Genomic DNA, 16,643 nt, shown 5'->3' with positions numbered 1-16,643 from the left:
GTCTTCATGTATAATCAATTCACTTTTGTAATGACGAACTAGAGTTACTAAATTTAGTAACTTTTGTCTTGTGAACATATCTTTTTACCGCGAATTTGGGCTTTTAAAAAGTTAGGTTATGGGTCACGTCATTTGTTCTGTCAAAACTGGTCCAATTCAAAGTAGGTATAGTTAAACTAAATGTGTTTAATTATTTTGAAGAAAAAAGCAAAGTTGCACTACACAAATACGAAAAGGCAGTTGAACGTAACAATGATATAATTTTGCATTTTGTTACTCATCCTCGTCATCGTCGCTGTTTTCCAAGTCCGAATCCGAATCTTCAACCAAATTAACAATAGTATTTGTGGATATGTCATGGATGCTAAAGTTTCCCATAAGCCTTGTTCTTGTCCTTCATTTAAAATTCTATACGTACTTCTGGGACTGAAGCCTGTGCAGCACTTAGGAAGTTTTATTTTAGATTAGGATTTACCGAAAAACATTCGCCACTGCTTCTACAATTTTATACTTTACTTATTTACGTTTCCATTGTCTCCATGAGTAATTTCTTTCTTAATTTTGTTGAAAGCCTTTAAAATAGGCTGCTTCCTCTGCTTGCTTATTGATGCTTTACTCCGTTTTGGAAATTCATTCATTTTGGCAGTGACAATAATATGACATTTTAAATCATTGCCAACTGTCGAATTTTCATAATTTTGTAAAAAAATTTAACAAAAAAAAAGTTCCAGTTAGTTCTTCATTACAAAAATGAATGCATTATAGATGTATAGTGCAAAACCGAATGCACGTAATTTTCATAATTTATCTGAAGATTCTAGGGTTTTAAGATTATGACGCATTTCAAATCACCCTGTATAAATGTGAGATTACAACCATGTAAAATTAGGTTATTGAAAAATATATTGTAACATTATCAATTCATTTATTATAATTCGATACTTAAATATTTCACATTGTCAATCTTCGTAAAAAAATAAATAAATACATAAAAATAATTTATTCGGTTTGGATGATTTCTGTTTAATGATAAATTTTATTTGGAAGTCTGTATGAGTTTATATCATTTTAACAATTAAAAGAAATCATACGATCCGAATTTAGCACCTTTATCACAGACAGTTACTTCAATTCAATGAACAAATTGAATATTATAATAATATCATGTACTCTATATTTATAATATTACTACTTTGGGCTATTAGTGTGATAGTGGCATGCACAACTTGTGTGATTCTTGGCAGTAACTTCTATGTAATCCTGAAGCTTCCCTTTTATGACAAAAAAAACTAGTTTAACCTTTTCGACTTGTACTGCTGTGCAAGTTTTGTTTCTTGTACAACAGCCAGAAGATCCGCACCTATGTAGCACCGTAGAGTCTGGTAGAATCTGCTGCAATAAAAAAATAAAAAATAAATACTAAAAACAACTATTCGGACATTTTTTTAATATTGCACAACATTTTTGGCGTGACTACTAAACAAACACAGACAGCAAAAAATTAATGATGCTCATATTTGTGATCAGTAACAAACTTTGAAATGTTATTTAAAAGATAACACTGAGTAAACGTTCTGAATCAAAATTAACTTTTATTCATCCGAAATTTTATATTTTTATGTCTATGTCTCCATTGTAGTATAATGGTATAAAATTTATAATATTTTATAATATTTAATATTATTGTTATACAATGGAGAGACATAGCCGGTAAGACCTGAATTGGAAACCATTACCTACCTGCTATAAGCGCTTGTATACATACTGGCTACGACAATTGGATTCATTTTTCCACATTTGCCCAAAAGATGAAGAAGAAAAAATGAAATGGAAATGCTGCCAACATTTTTTTTTCACCTAACTATGCTTTCAAAAAATGGAGCTAAATGTTGGTTGTAGCCGATTAGGATATGTAGCACGCTAATGATCCTGCATCTTACAGCTGCTGTTCTACCAGAGCGACCTTCTTTGGCAGAATAATACAATTGTATGATACTTATTCGCTGCTCAATATTGAAATTCATAATTTTAAATTGACAGTGACATTGAGAATTGTTAAAAATAGTGACAATTGCACGAACTATTGAATTCGATGTTGTCATTCAATTAAATAACTATTTTTGATCCTCAATATGAAGAAAAGTGACTCCAATTTTCGTAGCCGCTCTGTATAAAATAATAATAATTTATTATTATTATTATTATTATTATTATCACCTGCTATAAGCGCTTATATTTAAAAAATAGAAATAAAAAAAATGTTAAACTTACTTTTGCCGTATTTATAACTGTTTCATTCATAAATTCCTTAATGTGTATACTTCTCGGTTGTGGAGTTTGGCATTTAAAATTTCCCACTTTTTTAGCGTGTTTTTCCCATTCCTTCCGCCTCATTTGATTTGTACTTTGTGCAATGTTAACAAAAAATACTACAAAGAAGACACAAACTGATACTTTGAGCATCTCCATTGTACTGATACTGATATGTTGAAGTCGCCTATCGACGTACACCACTAACACCCAATGGTAGTAACTGGCAGAGAACTGAATGAATTTTAAGAATGAGACTGTCAATTTATAGGACACGCGCTACGATGACTAACTAACACGTTGGGAAACACCGCTTTGGGATTTTGTTTCATGACCGACGGCGTCAGTATGTTGAAGTTATATTCTATGTAGGTGTATTAACGGTTGGGGTAGGTCAGTTCACTTTATTTATCTAAATTGTAACAATTTATTTATAAAATCTACCGCTGCGGTAAAATGATTATTTTAGATCACATAATATCCTCAAAGTGGCTTGGGAGCGAACCATTAAAGAAAAAATAAATTAATCCATGTAGATGCCGTACAAGTGTACGGAATCAGAAAGGTTGCTGATAGATATAAGATTCAAGGTTTTAATGTAAACCTTTTTTTTGTTATCAATTAATTATTACGTTCACGAATATATTGATATTTGACGCAGATTCCCCGAGACATTATTCAGATTAAATGAACAGCTCTGTATCATGAATTTTCATTACATGCCTAACACTGAAACTGGTTAATACGCTTTAAACGTTTGAAAATGTACACTGGTGCTCCAAAACTCGCGGAACAACGCAATGGGGCAATGTTAGAAAATAATGAGAAAAATAATTAATTTTTTTTATACCTAATAGATTTGAAGGTATGGGGTCAAAAAGGTACCGCTTTGATTTCGTTTATTTTAAATATTAAAAAAGATTTTACTATATCTGTCTTTTACTAGCCAGTGGCATAATAATTATGAATGATTGTGATCGGGTTTGCAATTACATATTTGCTTCATTATTTCCAGCATTTCCAAGAAGTGACTTTAGGCCGGTTTTACATCAAATACAACAAAAATTAAATATATCCAGACTATTAGTTTACATTGAATATTTTTAAATGTTGCCACATTTAGTGTAACAAATAGGTCCATATCTTCTACAAAAAAGAAGATTGATTTTTTTTAACATTTTTACCTGATATTTTAATGACTAGTTAACAACGTACTGCTAAGTTGTTCCGCGAATTTTGAAGCACGCAGTATGTATATTCATATTATAAATTTATTTATGAAAAGTTAGTACATACTGTCGCGAGCAAAAAAAACTGGTCGTCAAAATCATGCTTTGACGCAATGGAAAATGCTCTATTGTAAAACGGTCTTAAATATCATAACCTATCATCATGTTATATGACATTAATTGACAATGATTAATTAATTTTTTGACACTTTGTTGACGTGGGCTTAATTAGACAGGGAAATTTTTTAATTTGTGACAATCTAACCAAATTTTGAAATGACATTGACGACCAGAATTTTTTACTCGCGACAGTAATTAATTTTTTTTAGTATTCACATTCTGTATTGCACTTTATTGACGATTGTAAAAAAATTCGAAATACTGCTCTTAATTTTCGGAGTTGGCACAACAAACGATTTTAACAATTTTCACAAGAGCAAATTAAGTTGCGCAACATTTGCTATCAAATAACAAGTTAAGGTTGATTCCCGACTTTTTGACTTGAACTGAAAATAAAGTGTATGAAAACTATGTATTCCTCCGTTTAATAAAATAATAAAAGACAAATTTTATAATTTATGATTATGACACTGGTATTTTTTAACAATTTAGATTGCACATATTAATTTTTTTGTTCGACACTGTCAGAATTTGAGAATTTTCAACTGTGTGAACGTATTTTAATAAATGTCACAACTTGTCAAAACGAAACGTCAAGCTAATTTTAAAGATTTTAAGCGATTTAGACTTTCCAGCCTTTAAGAGGCTCGTCGAACAAAAACATGTTGTTTTCGTACTCGTTTCACTCGCGTTTTAAGCTAGCCCACCATGCCAAAAAAAGCCCAATTTACACAGGAACTCGTTAAATAAACTACTATTGTATTTTATTAACCTTGTCCGTTTTAATTATTTTTTTCTAGTGTGTCCCCCGATAGGTCAAACGACTCTTGTAAAAGATATAAAAAATTCGATTTAAATTTTCATTTTCTGGGGTTCAGCCCTGCTTGGTTAAAGACTAATTTTTAACAGAATTTTTTCAAATTTGGTTATTTGATTTTTAATTTTTCAATTTTTAAAAATTAAAATACATTTTTTGTTCTTTCTTTAGAGTATGGATATTCAAAAGAAAATTCTCTATAAGAACGAATAAAAAAAATATAGTGTAATTTGAAAAAAGAAAGTTGGCTATCATCCGTCAAAAAATAGACGTCGAAAAAAATATCTAATCAAATAATATTAAAGTATTTTTCGAGCTGTATATTTCATTTCATGTGTCATTATCATTAATTAACTAAAGTAAAATAACTATTTTTAAATTGTAAGTTGTTCCAATATGTATAACAAGCGTTATTTTTGTCACTAAAAATAATACTACTAAAATAATTGTAGGAAAGTCTACTAAAAATGTTTTTTCAAATTAAATAGTTAAATACCACTGACTTATGCCTGGTTTCTGGAACGGCCCAATAACTAACTGGCCGGTTAAATCAAGCGTTGCTATAAAAACGCTAGAAAGTAACCAATCACATTACAGGATTTTTGTACTGGGTGAGTGAAGTTTTACCGCCCGCACGATTAACCCTATTAAAAAATTAGTAAAAATTACGAAACTTTAGGGTTACATTCCCTTGATATAAGACTTCAAATATGTGTAATCAATGTTCCCTTATCACTTAATTCAGTCATAAAATTTAAAAAATCAATTTTGAGTAAAAAACATTTTTTTGTGTGCAACCGTACGCGAAATGAGCACTTCGCGTGCGTACAACAGGCCGCGAAATTGAATTTCGCAGCCGTTGCCTTGACGACGGCCGTAAAAGTAAAAGTCATTTTTATATTTATTTATTATTACAATTACAACATATCTATCTGCATATTTCCGGTGTAATCTTACAAAATCTGGATTGGTTACAGTTAAAGTTTGATTTTGTGTCAAGAACGGCCACTATTAGTAGAATTAACAGAATTTTCATCCGGTTTGAAATTTCCGCCAATTATAAATGAGACAGCCGCATGAGGTTGAGGAGTCGATAAGAAAGATCCCCATTATCGATCTATCATCTATATGAAACATACACATGTGAATTAGGAGCAGATGATACAATCTAGCATAACAGAACTTAACATTTACCTTCCACAATAAATAAATTCCAATAAATAGGTAAGCCAGTACAACATTATCCGACACGGTTTTCACATTCTTCTTGTTACATCAGTCTCAAAGTCACTGTAACATTTTTCCTATTGCCGTTTTGATTTTTCAGGTTTCAAATGGGACACTGCACAATTTATAATATTTTTTTAACTCTGAACATCGTAATTTTTTTCGGACATTTTTGCAATTTTTCTCAAAGTGAATTTGTTTTATTTGTGTCGTTTCCATAGCGACATGGCGACGTGTAGGCCGACTTTATTTTTATTGACAGTGAAGGAAATTTTACTTGTTCATTTTATAATTACAAATTTTCGGGTTGCACACAAAATGTTGTGTACACCTTGGCTACGAAATCCTTTGACGACCTCGAGATTGTCCTGTCTCGGCCGCAAAGCGGCCATGACGACAATTTTTCTCTCGGTTCGTCAAAGTATAATTGTCCGTTTACTCTAAGGTTATATTGGGGCCGTCCATATAACTAGTTATATGGGGCCGTCGAATTATCCCATTGTGTAAAAGTTGATTTGTCTACAATAGAAAACATTTTGTGATTGTAAACAGCAGGTAAACCCGGCTGGTTGTTTCGTTCAGAGTGGGACTGAGGCAAATTTGTGGAAATATGAATTCCAATTTATAAATTTTCGTTTTTAGAGATTATGTTGAAAAATAAGCTATGAAGGTCTAGTCACAAGGGAGTGTTCTAATCCTATTAAGGAGACCAGTGAATTAACCAGGGTACCATATACTTCGGTTCAGAAAATAATAAAACTAAACATTCTCCCTTAAACCGGACCTTGTAAATACATCCACCCAACAGCTTTTAAAATTTGATTTATTGCAGGGGCGCGTGGCTTCTGAAACCCACACAAAGGGGCAGCTTATTTGGAGATAACTACTTTTACGGCCCCAATATAACCTTAGAGTAAACGGACAATTATATACAAATAACTATTTTCGTACACGCTCATAATTAACAATTAATTCAAAGAACACATTTATGAAATTCGCATCAAAAGATAATTATTCGTTTTTGAATTATTCCAATTTTAACATTAAGAGCGAAAAATTACCAAGATTTATTTACAACTGCAGTGTCATAAATAAATATCTCATTGTTGGGAAACATCTGTTGACCACTTTTCTAGTAGAGGTGTTCCATTATGTCGTGAACCAAACCTGCGCGAGGGTGGAGACAGCTAGGGATAAAGTGAATTCTAAAAACATCATCCCTCGAAAATTTTCAAAATGAAAGTGTTTCAATTAAAAATATTACTGAGGCCCGGTTTATTCACCTTCAAGTAAATTTATCTGGCAAGTAGTTGCTATGATTTAGAATCTGCTATTGGTAGATCCATGGTAATTACCGTTCAAATAAAGTTACTTGAAAATGAATAAACCGGGCCTAAATATCATTTAGAAACAATTATTGCTAATAATGTTTGTGTAGAATAAAAGCTAAAAATGGCTAACATAGCCAAAATAGGATTTATTAAAATTATTATTCACAAACAAGTTTAATCATTAGTTATGTAGACGAAAGCTTACGTTTATGTTTGTGGTTTACAGGCAAAAGGATTAGGAATTTCTAATTCTACTAGGAATAGATATTTTATTTATCTAAGTACCTATACAAGAATGCAAATACGGGTCCGGGACTGGGTGGGAGACGACTTATGGATATTGACGAATTATAAAAAATTCCAGAAAAAAAATTACTAAAATACATTTTGAAGTACCTACATCAGTACTGTTTTTATAATTTCATGTTCAAATTAAAGCCAAAAACATAACGAAAACGTAAGGAAACACAACACCAGTACTACTCGAAAGCCAGACTGAGAATGAGAATATTTGTCTGATTTTTTTGGGTCGCCCAGTATCTAACGCAGCGAACAAATTTGGCCGTTTTGCGCTGGTTCACGACATAATGGAACACCTCTAATTCTTAAGTCCCTAAAGGGTACCATAAACAACCTACGTCAACTTCTTTTGTGTAACTTACCACCCAATTTAATAATAAATCATAGCTATGGGGTGTTCATTTAATATTCTGGTAGCATTACCTATGAAAACATTTTGTTTTTGTTAAGGCATGTCGTTGTTTGAACTTCCGGCTAGTAAAATTAGAGAACTGTCATATTTTGACATTTGCGTTCAGAGAGGTTTATTGTTTGCTGGTGTTCACGTTAGGCGGCCCCTAGACGGTCAATAATATTGCACAAAACTTTTATTGTGCAATATTATTGTATGACCTCTCGAACCCAAACGATGAATATTTATTGCACAAAAAATGTTGTTACACAGTCTAGGACTGGTTTTACAAATCTATGAGATGACCAACTCAATAGACCGGGACCAATGGCTTAACGTGACTTCCGAATCACGAGATAGAATATAGCCTTTTTTTTCCGCCCTGGGTCGGAATCGAACCCGCGATCCTCGCGTCCCTGAGCCGAAACGGACTCCCTTAGGCTATATTCTGACAGCACACAAGCGTCAATACTTTGTGTTTTTTGCGCTCCTTCCGATAATTTGTTCTTAAAGAGTTAATTTTTTTTTTCACATCATCTTTGGTTGCGTTGGGATACATTTCCCTATATTTCACTAATAATGTTTCATATGCACTGTTCTTTTTATCCCGGTCATGATATTGTTTGCTTTTAACGTTCGATAGAGCTGGCAACTCTCTATAGGTATAGGTGGATACATTCCATAATAAAATCTCTTTCTTTACTAATTTTCTGCTTCCCAGCCATGTTGAATGCGAACGTCTTTCTTCTTCGAATGCTAAACATGGACTAAACAATATTGCGCAATATTAACCCTATACGGTTCAATGAAAACCTATGGTACAATAAAATTTAAACTCGTTCAATCTTTTCCTCAATCATTGTACAAACCTCAATGCCAAGTATTGATCAATTTGCACAATTCGTAATATTGTGCAAAATTATTGACCGTCTGAGAGCAGAAAACTTTTTTGAATTTTTGATTGAAAGTTATTTTCGCAATGGTTTGATAGTGAATGGTTCATGGATTTACACCGTACAAAACTGCTTAGAAGAGTTTATCGCCGAATTTCTCAATGTTATTGTTGACCGGAAAATCTTCGAAGACAACCTGAGCAGGTGTGTAAAGTTGTTTCGTGAAACTGGGGCGTTTACCGAAGAAAAACCACTGGTCAGTCGCTAAAACGCACTGCTGAGAAATAATGCAAAATGCTCCCCACACTTCAATACGTCAGTTACCGCAACGCAACAGACTGAACCTTGTTACCGAAAGAAGAAGGTAGACATTTCCAGCACCTCATTTAATAAATTAATTAATTTGTGCGTGAATTGTAATTGTGTTACTTTTTTATCATAATTCGTGTCATGCTGTTATTTTATAGTGAGGTTATGTCATATTTTAAGGCTGCGACATCCGTTTTTCAAAATAAAAGATTTCCATAGGTGATGCTACCAAAATATTAAATATTAATATTATTATTAATATTTAATATTTAATATTAAATATTAATTATTTAATATTAAATATTACTTTAGTTAGGTACTGTTACGTTATAAATTACGCTCCAGAAACTGGGCAACCCTGTTACCGGTTACAAATCCGGAATGTTCAGGGGTATAACGAACAAGTCGTGGCTTCGACTCGGTTTACAATGCGAACCACGAGAAACGCCGACCGAAGCTGAAAAATTGGTGAGAACAGCCCGGAGTACGGGAAATGATACGCAATCTTCCAACTAATCGTTTATTCAGATGTCAAACAATGAAAATAATGATATAAATGAAAAAGAAAACAACGAAGCCTGACTAGCCCTATGGCGTGTACAAAATTGAATAACCCTAACTCCTCGGAGGGTCCTCCGGGTCCCAGATATTCAACGAACGAGTACCGGCGAAACAGTAAAAAAAATTCCTTTCTTTAGCGAAGGAGGAAGGCCGACTGGTCCTACGTAACGTCGCTATTCGGCTACGCCGCCCGCATAAGCGGGGAGGTCCTCCAAGTCTTCCTTCGCTCCAAAAAAAAATTGAAGTTAAGATGTTTTTCTCCGGTACGGACCGGTGAAGAACCACGCGCAAAAAAATGTTCGGTGAGCGCGATACACAATTCCTGGCGAGGTCACTCACCGATTGATAATCGTTCGTGAATATAAAAACCCGACGGACTTGATAAGGAAATTTTTTTCTTAAGTTAGTACGATTAATGAAATGACGCGCCTTATTATAAAACTGCAACTTTAACAGTGGAACAAATTATAATCGTAAACGCGATATACAAATTAATGAATTTGATGGAACTTTTCACCCGTCGAAATAATGAGTGACAATGGAAATTTGACTATAGTTAAATACAAACGCTCAATTAGTTCGACGGAGTGACAAAATACAACCGAAAACTTTGAGAAGCTACGGCCTGTAAAAATTGGGGTGTCACCACTGCTCCCGACTTGCTGGTGGGTAGATCCGGCACCTTCCGGTGAGTCCGGGGACGACCTGGACTGACAGAACTCGACGAGATCCTGATCCGCAAAAGCGTTCGGTCTGGAACCTTCCGTAGTGAAGTCCGTGATCCGCTTGGCGATGTGGGCGGTGGTACTTAGACGAATCGTCTCCAACGGCCCTCGTGAACTCCACTACGTCGTCTCGTCGGCCCTGCAAATTCACTCGATCACTGTCCCCTTGACTCTCCCCAGGCACTGACAACACTCCCGGCAAAAGGTCGTGAAAAATCCCCCGCTCTGTCTCTGGTTCCCCCGATTTATAGCTTCCACCCCCTCTGTGCGCAGATTTTTCGGCGGAAGTCCGAGTACGTTTCCGTCGCGATGGATTCTAGAACATTCTAGAAAAATCGCGAAGATTTACAATCGCGCGGCGATTTAAATCGTAACACGCGACCCCCCCTAAAATATAAAAATTGAGCTGGGCGAAATTTTTACAAACCGTGAACCGATAGAGAAAACTGGTGGACCCCCAACGTAGTAAACTCGACCACGGAGTTAAATTACCTTACAAGATGAATGTCCAGTAGATGATTCTGTTCGGGGTGAAGCCCCAGGTCTCTGGAACAGACCTAGCAGTTTGTAGTCCTGCCAGACTGACGCGATCAGAAGGATCGTATGCAAATTATTTAAAACTTGACAACCCAAACATAAAATAACAAAACTCTCCCACACCCCTTGCTGCTATTTAGCCGCAGCCGCTGAAATTTAGTTTCGGAATGATAAGGGGTCCGTTTTACCGTATCTGAAGGAACCGACAGCCACGTCGATATAGCGGCTTGAAACAATAGGCATTTGTGCAAATTGACCCGGTTGCTGGACTGCCCTGAAATTTGGGGTTTACTCCTGAGCGCCTTGATGGTCTGGCTACCCCGTGAGAGACCTCCGCTCGCCCTTCCATCCTCCCAAAGATTTGCAAAGCTGATAACCCATGTGCGGCTGTGTAGCCGTTGCTACCACAACCGAGCACGAATTTCAAAACAACACACGAAAAACCCTGAAGACTGTCAACATTGGTGGGTCAAGTTCGAAATAGCCGCTGGAAACCGTCGGCGCGCTCTTCGCCCGCGTCCCACATTGATGATCGTGCGTTCGTTCCCCCGAGTTGCAAAATTCAAAAAACTGGCGACTTTGTCAAAAACCGATTCAATTTCCCGAACGGAACGACATCACGGTGGTAGGTCTTCTTCGTCGCGTGGACGGCGCGAAGATCTAGTGCAAAAGTAAGGAATTAAATCCGCAACTAGGCGTTCGACCACTCTTGGTCTTCCGTGCGTGAGGTTCCAAATCCGCCGCAGCGCTATGGCGCCGAGTTCCTCGACCGTTCAACTTCGGCCCTCCAGAGGACACTCGCCCCTAGTGAACCTCACCACGATTCTCCCTCTTTCGCCCCGGACCGCCCGCGCACCACGCCGACGACCACGCTACCGTCCTCCGGGTCTTTAACCTTGACGACACGACGTCCGAAAATACAACTTTCGTCCCTTGCGAACTAGAAACTCCTCGGATTCACGAAACGCAACAACCAGACAGAAAAATGGAAACGCAAAACGCAACGATTCACTTGTCACCCCCAATGTTGACCACGCGACCGTTCGCTCTTCGACACCGAGCCGAACCGGTGAAAAAAAAAAATCGCGAAAGTGACCTGCCGCACTCCCAACCAACCTCCCAAACTCCAAAAATCGACATCGAAAATGGACGAGGACGCTGGCGACATTCACGATCCAAAAAAGAAAAAAAAATGGGAACTCCAGGTCCCGACAAAACTTTGCAGCCCCCTTTATGCCGTCCTTTCTCCCGACACGTAGGACCGAGGCCACGTGCTAGCCGTTCGCTCCGGTTGGTCCCGGTGAAGTCCGGTGAGACTCAAAAAAAGAAAGAAAACCTGAAGATTGTCCTGGTGACTGCGAAACACGATTGAACGTTATTCATTCCAGCTCGTGTCGGAACCGCCGTCGGAGTCTTCATACTCCCGTCCAGTGAACTCCGGGCAACTGGAATCATGATCGTCCTCGCTCTCGCGTGTGTGATCTGGCTTGAGGTCCTTTACATGCCATTTGCCTTTGTAGACACCGAGATCGTCCACGAGGGCGTAGACATTTTTACCGAGGCGCTCCGTGATTGTAAACGGACCTACGAATGGTTTTGCCAATTTGGCGCTAAAATGTTTGGTGCCATCGGTTGTCGGATAGGATCGTTTCCAAACCAGATCACCCACCGCATATTCAACTTCCCGACGCTTCGCATCGTAGTACCGTTTCGCTCTATCCCGGTATCTGTTAATGAGTCCCGTTACCACGCGCCGTACTTTGTCCAACTTGGACTCCGTCACTTGTTCCCCAAGTGGGTTTGCTTCCGCACCGTCGTCCAGCGATTCCCGCGTCCTTCGCAGTTCATGTCCCGTGCCGTGGTCTATCATTTCGTTTCCGAAATTTAAAAGGTACGGAGTCTGTTTGGTAGCCTCGTGTTTGGCCGTTCTTAAGGCGCACGCGACGCGATCTAAATTTTCGTCCCATTTCCGTTGATCCTGATCCGTATACGAGACGATCAGTGACTTCATGGTCCGGTTCACCCGTTCCGTGGGGTTGTTCTGAGGAGTGTATAGAGAATTATAGTACGGTTTCACTCCGTAATTATTTAAAAAGTTTTGGAATTCACGACTCCTTCCGAACTGTACCCCATTATCCACGATAATGAACTCCGGGACTCCGAACATTAAGAACACTCTTCGCTCTATCTCGTCTATGACCTTGCGTGCTGTTGGCGATCGGACCGGTACGAATAATGGAAATTTGCTGAAATAGTCAGTGATGACTAGCACGTACTCGTGGCCGTTCGTACTTCGTGGTAGAGGACCAAACAGATCTGCGCTAATCATTTGCCACGGGTGGGAAATTTCGGGACGAGAACCCATGGTTCCGGCTGGTGGCCGTTGTTCCGGTTTGACACTGGCGCAGACGGGGCATCTCCGGACGTAACGACACACGTCCGCTCTCATCCGGGGCCAAGTATGGCTGTCGTGGATCTTATGATATGTTTTATAGACGCCGAGGTGTCCACCCGTGGCTGCGTCGTCATGATACCGTTTGAGCAGCTCATCTCGCGAACCCTTCGGTACCACCCACTTCCACTGCGGGTCGAGCTCCCCGTCACGACGTTTAACCCTCTTGAAGACGTGACCGTCACGGACTCTAAAGTTCGGATACTTCAATGGATTCTCGGTAATTTTTTTAATTAGCTGCTCGATAAACTTGTCACCCTTTCGTTTGGCCGCCTCCAATTGTTCGATTTGGGCCGTAACCGGAGCCACCGCTCGCGATAGACAATCCGGTACGACGTTTTCCTTACCCTTCCGGTGTACAATGTCAAAGTCGAAGGCCTGCAAGCGCATGACCCATCTGCCGACGCGTCCCAACGGATCTTTCAGATTATTTAACCACAGTAAGGAGTAGTGGTCGGTCACCACCGTGAACCGCGTGCCCTCTAGGTAACATCGCAGACGTTCAATCGCGTAGATGACGCTGAGACACTCCTTCTCCGTGGTACTATACCTCTGTTCCGCCGGTAACAAGGCGCGTGACAAATAACAGATAACGTGCTCCTGACCGTTGATGTTCTGCGTGAGCACCGCCCCGATTCCGACGTCGCTTGCATCGCACTGGAGAGTAAAGGGATGGTCAAAATCTGGACACGACAAAATCGGCGCGTTGACCAAGGCATTTTTGACGTCTGTGAACGCTTGCTCACACTCCACAGTCCAGGTGAAACGCGTACTTTTCCTTGTCAAGTTGGTGAGCGGCGCCACCATGGTCGAAAAATTCGGCACGAACCGCCGGTACCAACTCATCATCCCTATCAGACGACGGACATCGCGAACACCCTTCGGCGGCGGCATGTCGACGACAGCACTGACCTTAGCCGGGTCGACGTTGAGACCCCGTCGGTTTACTACATAGCCTAAATAGCGGAGTTCTGGCTTGCAAAACTCACATTTTGACTCCTTTAAGGTCAGTCCTGCCTCCGACAGCTTGTCGAAAACGGTCTTCAAAATTCTTCGATGTGTCTCGAAATCCGGCGTACTGATTATGATATCGTCAAGATACGCGAACACGTAGGGTTCTAAATCGGGAGTGAACAATTTATCCACCAAGGCTTGAAACGTGCCGGGCGCCGAATGTAACCCAAAGGGCATCCGCTTGAATTGAAATTGTCCGCGTCCCGGTATTGAAAAAGCCGTCAAAGGCCTGCTACCCTCCTCCAAGGGGACCTCCCAGTAAGCGCTTCTAATATCTAAGCTGGAGAGATATTTTGCGTTCCCCAAATTGTCTAAAATGTGGGAGATGTTGGGTAGAGGATAACACACCCTCTTAGACCTGGCATTCACCCCGCGGAAGTCGATCACGAACCGATAGGAGCCGTCCTTCTTTGGTACCATGAGGTACGGTGAGTTCCACTCCGACTCGGCCCTTTCTATGACTCCCAGCTTCAACATCTCATCGACCTCTTTGTCTATGAGACGCTGGATGAAGGGGCTGACGCGGTAGTTTCGAGCCCGCACCGGTTTCGCACCCTCGATCAACGTAATTTTGTGTTGCACAACGTTTGTACAACCCAAAGGCGTGTTTTTTGTCCGGTTGAAATATTCCTTGACGCAACTCTCCAAGTCCGATGTTTGTACCGCCGTTAAGTCGTCTTTCGTCATCAAATGGTTTATCAGCGGTGGTAACAAGGTAACGTCGGCCTGCGAGTCCGCGAACTCCCACGTTAGGTGGCGCAAATTCGGCACGATGCCCATGCCGATCCAGAACTCGATCCCCAGGATCATCTCGTGGCGTACATCGGGAACCACTAACACCTCGAAAATGCCCACCCTTGATTCTAACGTCACCGGGACGTTCACCGCTCCTATGCAGGAAATTTCCGACGCGGACGCGAGGGTACAACTATCTATCCTTGTAGAATGTAACTGGAAACCCAGCGCTCGCAATTTCTGCCACCCGGCTGATCCGACGAAGACGCGGTTCGCCCCCGAATCCAGTAGCGCTGTGAATTCGCAACCACAAACGCTAACCTTCAGCTGTGGACTCTCATCCTTCCTAGAGCTTGCAAAAAGGTAATTCAAAGCCGCTTTGGTCGAGTTTATTATGGAGGGCAACGCGCGACCTAATTGCGCTGTCCCCCGGACCCGTTTCCCAGATCCCGTGTGCAATTTGGACAGTTCGTGATGGTATAGTCCGGTTTACCGCACCCGAAACACTTAATTTTCCTTGCGTACTGGCAATCGCGAACTTCGTGGCGCGTTTTCTTGCAACGGGGACAAGTAATTTCCTCCGGACGAGAGGTAGTGACCTTTGGTGCCGTTGACGCATTTGCCGCACGGTCCTTGTGTGATTGCGCTCTCCGCTGAGCGTCTACATGCTGATCAATGCTGAAACGATTTGCGTCCAAACGGCGGCATAACCGGTACAACTCGTCTGGAGTGTCGACTTCCTTGTCCCACAGTCGATCCTGGTAATAAGGGAGAATATTGCGCCGAATCGCGGTCATCTTCTCCGGGAACGGCAGCGGTCGCGGTAAGTAACTTTCTAACTGCTCGAAACGTGCGAGAAACATGCCGATGGTTTGACCACCCGTCTGACGATATCTCAGAAGATTTTCGCGCGCCGTATCCGAGTAACCGATTGGTAAGAACTCCTCCTTCAACCGATCACATAAGTCTGGCCAACTGGACACGCGGTTTTCGACCATGCGGTACCAAATTAAGGCATCGCCTTTGAATAATAATTTAGCGTGTCTCAGGAGGTCGTCCTGTGGCAGGCCGAGGGAGGCACACCTCTCGTTCACTTCCACAATGAAGTCGAAGACGGCGAGGTCATTGCACCTGTCCCCCTTGAACACGATGTTCCAGCTCCCTATCTCCTGGCCCCAGTTATGGTAACTCCTGGACGGGGTTTGTTCGACCACTCGCTCGGTTCGTCGCGGGGAAGAAGTCGCGCCAAACTCTAGTGGTCCCGAACGCATGGACAGCTCTGGGGTTTCCGCAAGGAACTTCACACGAGTTGTGAAGCTGTCTATGGCTCGATTTAGGTCAGCAGTCAGTTCCCCCTTCGCCTCCACCTGCGGTCCCGGTTCCGCCGCGAATCGACTCAACCGCTTCCTCAAATGAGCGATCTTTGTTGCTATCGTGCTGTTGTTGGCCTCGTCCAACACCCTCGCTAAAAGTTCCTGAATTTCCGTCAGAATTTCGGAGCACCGTTTCATTTCGTACTTGGGGTCCAATCTTGGGCCCGTTTCAAACAAAACACCGCTGCTCTCTAGCGCAAGATAGTATTTGAGATTGTGCACCAGCTTGTCAACTCCGTCCGCGTCCGTGACTTTCGTCCCACGGACCGACAGCTCATGAGTTAATTCCTCGCGAGAGAGGCATTCCGGTGTAATAATC

At 40.6% G+C, this 16,643-nt stretch overlaps 1 long non-coding RNA gene across 1 annotated transcript in view; it reads right to left on the bottom strand.

Annotated features, from left to right (window-relative positions):
* Nucleotides 1–905: 905 nt before the first annotated feature.
* The window catches only part of LOC138136836 (uncharacterized), a 73,558-nt gene continuing 57,820 nt past the window's right edge, over nt 906–16,643 (bottom strand). Inside the window, exon 2 of the long non-coding RNA XR_011161451.1 lies at nt 906–1,392. This is a non-coding gene — a long non-coding RNA (uncharacterized lncRNA). The remainder of the gene's footprint in view (nt 1,393–16,643) is intronic.

This window comes from Tenebrio molitor, chromosome 1 (assembly GCF_963966145.1).
Source record: "Tenebrio molitor chromosome 1, icTenMoli1.1, whole genome shotgun sequence".
Taxonomy (NCBI): Eukaryota; Metazoa; Arthropoda; class Insecta; order Coleoptera; family Tenebrionidae; genus Tenebrio; species Tenebrio molitor.
Note: the sequence above shows the minus strand (reverse complement) of the source record. Positions and strands in the feature narration are given on the sequence as shown.